Genomic DNA, 7968 nt, shown 5'->3' on the forward strand with positions numbered 1-7968 from the left:
GGTACGGTTGCCTCGCTAGAGCCGCTGCCATATTTTCTCTCGACCTCTTCTCTATATGCATACAGGACTCTGACTATTTCATCACTGAAAAATGTTAAAGCAAAGTTTACCTTCATTTTTTCAAACCCATTTGGTTCGATGAGAATTCTTGTTACAGGAGGCATTGTTTTGAGCCGCACAATATCCGTGTTGTCGCACTTCCACGCCTCTTTCACATTTATTCTGACCCTTCCTTCAGGCACTTGAAGACCCGTTGACACAACACTGTTGCGGGCGCACTTCAAGAGGTGCGGGAAGTCTGATAAGATGTACAGACTCCTGGTGTCATCTGCAGGGTGCTTTACATTGCAGACAACTGACTTTGAAGTTGCTTTGATGCCGAACTGTCGCCACATACTCATATTCCAGGATGCTCCATCTGTGGTCACAAAATGCACATAAAGGCCAGACTTCTCAGCGGCTAGTGTCGCATCAATTATGATCTTCGCGAGCATGTCTGCCTTTACATTTCCATGAGAGCTGAATACTCCCAATATCTGGCTAAAGGTTCCTGAAAAGGGCTGGTATAATACTACTAGACCATGATCACATGTTTCTGTGCTTTGGTGAAGGGGAGTGTATTTACCCAGATCGACGAAGCCTTCAATAAACCCACTGCTTGTCACCTTGAGGTTTCTGGAAGCTTCATCTCGTCAATCAAAATCCCCCGTGCCTCTGAAACTCGTCCATACATTTGGTTTTTTCTGCGATGGCAGCGAAGACGTTTTCGTTGAACCCAAAGTTGCTCTCATAGTTCTTCACGAATTTGTTCAAGCAGCTTTTGCTTGGCAGAACCATTATTTTGTGCTTTCGAATGTGTTCGTATAACTTTGGGCCTTTTTATCCTCATTCCTCAGTTTTATCCTCAGTCCAGAAGCCACTCATCGCTGTACTTCATCCCCTCTGTTCCTTTCCTTTTGGCTGCTTCAAACCATGTCTGTACCTGCTGCCGTTGCTTTTCAGGAAGCTCAGACAGACTTTTCTGGAGGTTCGACTCAGACAGGGTAGAATTAGCTTTCTTCATCTTTGCAAAAATTGTCTCTAGGCGACTAACCATGGCCTTTTGCCGCCTCACTGTCTTCCCAGTTTAATCGTCAGTTGCTTGGAAGTACGCCGACCAGTAGCCACTCTCGCTTTTCTCTTCTTATAGGACGCTTGATTCAAAAGAAGCTTCTTTAGATATCTGCCGTGGATACAGGGCCTTTGATCTTGAGAGACACCTGAGCATATTTTGCTGTGGAACTTATTTCCATGCATTCTGTGCTTTGATAGAGTGGCGCTCTGACGTTGCTCGAATGGAATAGCACTTTGCTCACAGCCCGAGCACACAATAATCTCATTGACCGAATGGGGCAGGCTCTTATAGACTCCGCATCAAACACCTCCACTTTCTTCACAGTGACTCCTTGTACAAACGCAGAACAGTGGTAGCGAGTATCCTCTGCGGAACACAACACCACTTTCTGCAAGGACAAACTGTTACCGGCTTGCGAACAAACAGTAAACGCGACAGCCTTCGGGGCATCCACAAGTAGGCATCTACACCAGTACTTGTTAGGAAGCATCTCGCCTTGTAGGTAATCCAACCTTTCCACTGTACACGCGCCAATACAGGTGCACCGTCCGCTGTTGCATCCAAGGCACTGTCGTGTTCTATCGGAGGTTAATTCTCATTGTTTGTTTTTCGTTTCTTGCCGAGCACTTCTCCGCGGGATGTTCGGGAGTGGCGCTTCTGAGGAAGTTTCTTCGAGAGGTAAGACGGCGTGTTCGGGAATATCTTCGGTATTGCGTCCTCGGTGAGGCATGGCCAACCGCGAGGAATCTTCACAACTTCTCCATTCACGATGTGGGTGCAGTCTCTTAAATAAACCGTTCCTTGAAATGCGACTCACACAGCACTGAAGTTTGATCGAGAATCTTGTCCGCACGTGGAACGGCCCGCTGCCATTCTTTCAGACGGTGCTCGCTGCTGGGAACGGCAAAACCAGATTTTTTGACGCTTGCCTTTCTGGCTGAAACGTACCCGGTCGAGCATCCGGGCGCAAAATAGTGCGTGCGGCGCTTCACAGGCTTGTTCATCGTTATTCACGTCATGGGAATGCTTTAAAATTTCACCAACGACAGTGCAAACGTAGCAACAGAGGCGTTCACGGTACACGTGCTGCGCTTTTGACAGGAGAGAGCGATCTAAGAAGCTACGCGTGCGCCACCTCTTGTTGGCATGAACAACTGCTACACCCCCGTCGTCCCTAGCAGGCTGCGATGCTCCCACCTCCCTTTCTAGCCACCATAGCTGAGCTAATTGGTAAGTATTCATTCTAAACAGCGCGTGCAAACGCGGACACAAGCAAGAGGTCAAGACACCACAAATGCCAACTAACAACTAAGATCATTGGAATATAAGAGACCGCTTAACAAAGGCTCACCTTCTAATCTATCTTTACATTTTCGAGAGTGTAAATGCACGCTAAAATTCGATGAATACGCAGTTTTGTATCGGCACAGGAACGACGAAACGCGTGTAATGATGGAAGAATGACATATCGATAATAGTAGTAGCACATGCATGAGTTAACCATCAATTAATTTGCATAAAGAAGAAATCAAATGCCTTAAGAGTTATCTTTCACGTAGACCCCCACGCGTGCCGGATTGATAGGTTCGCCTATTACCTCGGCATGCGCAGATACGTTTTTGTGCCTTCTTTCTTATCCGCCGCTGTGCGCCTCTTCACTTGTTAGACGGCGTTTGTAATAATAATATATGGGGTTTACCCTTCCAGAACCACGATATTGTTGCGAATATATTTATTACTTATTTACAGTATAGAATAGTCGAGCAGTCAATATGGCGGTTGTTATTTTCAGAACACCGACACGTCGTCTGCCTCTTCTTCGCACACCTCACCATAGTCATAGCTGCAACCCCGCTACATCGACCTCCGACGGCAAAAGCGCCGACTCGGCGTTTGTTAGCAGGTGGTGGGCGAAAGGTACGGCTTCAGGCGAGCAACGTGGACGACGTTTGAAGACGTAGAGGGTGCCGAAAGGTCCAGAGGGGCGATGTCATAGGTAACCTCAGTCACCTGACGTAGCACACGGTAGGGGCCCCAGTACTTGGGCAGACGTTTTTCGGCCAGGCCAACATGCCGAGACGGAGACCACAGGAGAACGTGGTCACCCGGATTGAAGCGAACGTTCCGGTGGCAACTGCCGTATGCATGTTTCTGGCGGAGTTGCGAGTCCGAAAGGCGTCGATGGGTGATATGACGGGCCTTTCCGGCTGTGCTAATAGCGTCGCGAGCATATTCGATGGACGGGTGTGCAGGGGTGGGTACGAGCGTGTCGAACGGCAAGGTCGGTTCTCTTCCATACAAAAGGTAAAAGGTAGAATATCCAGCAGTGTCGTGGCGCGAGCTGTTGTAAGCAAAAGTGACAATATGGTTATGAGGGATGCCAGTGCAGAGCTCTCGAAATTTCGACCACCTGGGGTTCTTTAACGTGCACCTTAATCTAAGTACACGTGCCTCAAACATTTTCGCCTCCATAGAAAATGCAGCCGCCACCGCCGAAGTGGGCGTTTGTAGTGTCTTGACTTCTTTCTTGTGTCCGTGTATGCACGCCCTGTCTTTTACAAGGGACACATTGAAGCACAGCGTTTATGTTTCGGCTGCTGGTGTGCAGAATCATCGGTTACTGCGCAAACATTTACAGCCGTGAAGTCATCGCATAACCCTAGTCAAAAAATTATGAGCCCTGAGATCGCGAATCCACAAATGATGCGCTCTATTTAGCCCGTCCTGGACATAGAGATTCTAACTCCTATATAATTTTTCCATAGGAATACTTTGCTGAAATCCCTATAAACTGACGTGTCTCATATCAGTATATTATGCTGAGCTGTAGCTCTACGTTTGATGCCGACATTTTTAGGTGTTCAAAGAATCGAGCTGCTGAAGTGCCCGAATGCTCATGGATGTGTACTTTTGTTTCGCTGTCGTTGTAATAATTACTATTTCAATTCAGGATAATCAGTAAATAATTATGATATTTATTATTTATTAATAAATAAATAATTGTTTAAACTATTTATTTCAGCACTTAAGGACTCTTGGCAGCGAGTATAGATGCCGGGCGCTCTGCACGCTGCGCTACCGACACACGCGCAGGAGACGTCACCAGCACTCCTTGTAGCTCTCGCATCTCTAGCTCTCGCGCTACAAGCCTTTTGCCATATGTCATGCCAAGGAAATAGCCCTGTTCCTTCAAGCAGCTCAAACGTTTACCGACTGATGACCCTTTGATCATAAAGAATTCCAATAATGTCCTACAGTTCATTAAAGGTCACCCTACAAGAAACCTTCAAGGTTTTTCAATTGACATCACTGACCTGTTTTACAGTTTACCGCATGAGGATTACTAGGCTGCGTTCAAAGCGCTATTGACGATGTCGGCGAAGTAGCCTTTCAAAATGCTTCCGGTGTTTCGAGCGGCCACTTTCTTGAGCTGCTCCAGTTTTATCTCAGATCTTCCTGCATCGAATGGGAGGACAAATGCTTTTGCAGAAAAAGGCATCTGCATAGGTTCGTGCATAGCACCCGTCCTGAGCGATCTGTTTTTAGCCCGACTTGACAAGGCACTCGCTACTGATCTGACATCCACGAAGGTGGCAAAAGCTTTTAGATTTGTTGAGGATTTTTTTGTTTCTTTTAGAATGTGACCCGGCAGTTTTTATTCAGGAAGCAGAAAACATTCTTTCTGTTGCTAGGAGTTGCTTGAAGCCCTTACTAATCACCCATGAACATCCTAGCCAAAATACCATTCGTTTCCTAGATATCAGGCTCTTCTTTGAAGGAAACTACGTATGCTGGGGCTATGAGCCCCGGGCCAATAAACCTGTTCTACCCTTCACGTCGGCCCACTCGAAATTAGTCAAGTGAGCTGTCGCGAACCTCTGCATGAAAAATGCTTTGGAAAAGTCTTGCGCCCACAAAATGGACCAATGCTTGAACCAGCATGTGACACGGCTCTTAGAAGCAGGGTATCCGAAGCTCTTAATCGTGTCGGTAGCGGAAAAGCTCCTGCGGAATCTCAGGGCGTCTAGCACATGCGACCTACCCACTTCCCGAGAGGATGGACAAGAAAAGATGAAGTTCGCGGTTATTCCGTATGTCCACCAGGTTTCCCACAACATTAAAAAGAACGCCCAAAGAGCAGATGTTAAATTGGTATTTTCCGCTCCACAGAAACTTGCCAAGGTGTGCAAGATGACAAACCCAAATCGTAAAGATAAGAAAACCTGCACTAAGAACCATAAGACTAAATATGTGAAATGCAATGAAGGCCTCGTCTATGAAATTCCTTTACCGTGCAGCCGTTCTTACGTAGGAGAAACGGGCCGATGTATGAACGACAGGCTTCGTGAGCACGCCAAAAATGTAAAAAACAAAACGGGGGGACAGCTTGCAATTCATTGCAATAGTTGTGGCTGTATTCCAGAGTTTGACAAGTGCAACATAATCGCAAATAGCAACAACGAAATGTCGCGTCTCATCATCGAGGCTCGCAAGATCTCGGGCTTAAAAGAAAAATGCGTCAGCCAAGCGTCCATCTCACTTTCCGACAAGGAAATCGCGTATCTTGTGGCACAACACGTGTGTATTGAGTGGACCGTGTTGTTGGTATGTAGTACTTGCTGTCATGCGCATTGAGGTTTGCCAGGTATATAAGGTCACATCGCTCTGCTAATAAAATTTGTTGACAGTGTGCGCTCCGTGTGTGTCTTTTTGTGTTCCCCGTCTACGCCTTTCACGCGCAACAGTTTACGAGAATCCACAGGAGGACTTCGTCGCCTGGGCGGAACGGAACAACTCGACGTTTCGCGTCAAAAACGACTTTCCTCTTGTCCTGAATGGTAACAGTGTTGGCGCGGGCAATTTCACGGCAGCGGGTGAAGCGAGCAGCGAATTCTGGAAGGGACGAAGATAGAACAGAGGGCGTGCATAAAAATGTGGTGTCCAGAACAATATTCGGTTCACGGCTATACACGAGGAAAAACGGGCTGTAATTCGTCGTGCGTCGTATGGCAGTATTATATGCAAACGTGACGAAAGGGAGTACAGTGTCCCAGTTTTTGTGATCTGGTTGAACACACATGGATATCATGTCGGACAAAGTTTGGTGAAAACTCTCTGTAAGACCATTTGTTTGCGGATGATGTGCTGATGCGGTCTTATGGATGGTTTTAGAGCCCTGGAGGACTTCAGCAAGGACATGGGAAAGAAATGTCTTGCCACGGTCACTAAGGAGAACACGAGGAGCACCGTGGTGCAAAATAATGGCGCACAAGACAAAATCGGCGACTTCCGATGTAGCACCAGAGGGAAGAGCTGTCGTTTCCGCGTAGCGAGTTAGGTGATCCATGGCAGTAACAATACAGCGGTGACCGGCTGGCGTAAGCGGATGCGGTCCTTATAAGTCTATGCCCACATATTCAAAGGAAGCGGACGGGCATGGCAGAGGCTGTAAAGGGCCTGCGAGAAGAGATGTCGTACGTTTTCGGCGTTGGCATGACGCGCAAAAACCGACGTACTTGGCCACACTTGTTGAGATGCTAGGCCAAAAGCACCGAGATTTTATGCGCTCGTAAGTTTTGTGAAACCCCACGTGGCCAGCTGCCGCGTCGTCGTGCAATGCTTGTAAAACCTGGAGACGAAGTGAGCGAGGGACGACTGGAACCCTTTGGTTACCGAGAGGGTGGTAAATTTGCCGACATAATGTGCCATCCTGAAGTTTAAAACGTGCAAGCTGTCGTCTTAAGCGGCTGTTGGGAGCACGGGATAAGCTAGTGAGCCGATCGATGATTGTGCGGCAGTATGTATCTGCATGTTGGAGCGAGGTGAGATCTGTGGATGAAAGAAAGTCCACTGAGGCAACGGACTCTGTCGGACTAACCGCCGTCTTCTTGGCCACTTGGCTGGTCGGTGATGAACAGTTTGAAGGCGACACTTGGGCGCTTGGCGAGAGCGGGCACCGCGACAAAGCGTCGCCATCTTGGTGTTACCGACCCGACCTACATGCGACACTGTAGTCATACTCTTGCAAACGCAGCACCCAAAGGCCAAGGCGTACCGACAAATTCTTCAGAGACGATAACCAACACAGAGCATGATGGTCAGTGACGATTGTGAAATGCCGGCCGTAGAAACAAGGGCGAAACTTTTGTACGGACCACACGATGGCGAGGCATTCTTGTTCGGTGATGCTGTAATATCGCTCAGCAGGAGAAAGAGTGCGGCTCGCGTAGGCCACGACTTGTTCTTCGGAAGCGTCGTTCCGCTGCAGCAGGACAGCACCGATGCCATGTCCACTTGCGTCAGTGTGTAGGACAGTACACTCTGCAGGGTTGAAATGGCGAAGCACTGGCCACGATGTGAGGCATCGCTTGAGAGTGTGAAAAGCGGCTTCGCATTCATCCGATCAGACAAAGGGTGCGCTCGCGGTCAGGAGTTTCTGCAAAGGAGCTGCAATAGTGGCGAAATCACGCACAAAGCGGCGGAAGTATGACGCTAAGCCGAGGAATCTGCGAAGGACTTTAGGTGTGGTTGGTGTAGGAAAGTGCAGTACTTCGGCAACCTTGTCGGGATCGGGCTCAGTGCCATTTCTGCTGACAAAGTGACCTAATACCTTGATGCTGCGGCTGGCAAACCGACACTTCTTAGTGTTTAGCTGGAGACCGGCCTTAGCTAGACAGGTTATAACTTCGTCTAGCCGTTCCAGGTGCTGTGAGAAGCTGGATGAAATGATGACGCTGTCGTCCAGGTAGAAAAGGCAGATCTTCCATTTTAATCCACGCCGTACCGTATCTATCATTCGTTCGACTGTGGCTGGGGCCTTGCATAGGCCAAAAGGCATTACATTAAATTGAAAG

Source organism: Rhipicephalus sanguineus, unplaced genomic scaffold, assembly GCF_013339695.2.
Source record: "Rhipicephalus sanguineus isolate Rsan-2018 unplaced genomic scaffold, BIME_Rsan_1.4 Seq458, whole genome shotgun sequence".
Classification (NCBI taxonomy): Eukaryota; Metazoa; Arthropoda; class Arachnida; order Ixodida; family Ixodidae; genus Rhipicephalus; species Rhipicephalus sanguineus.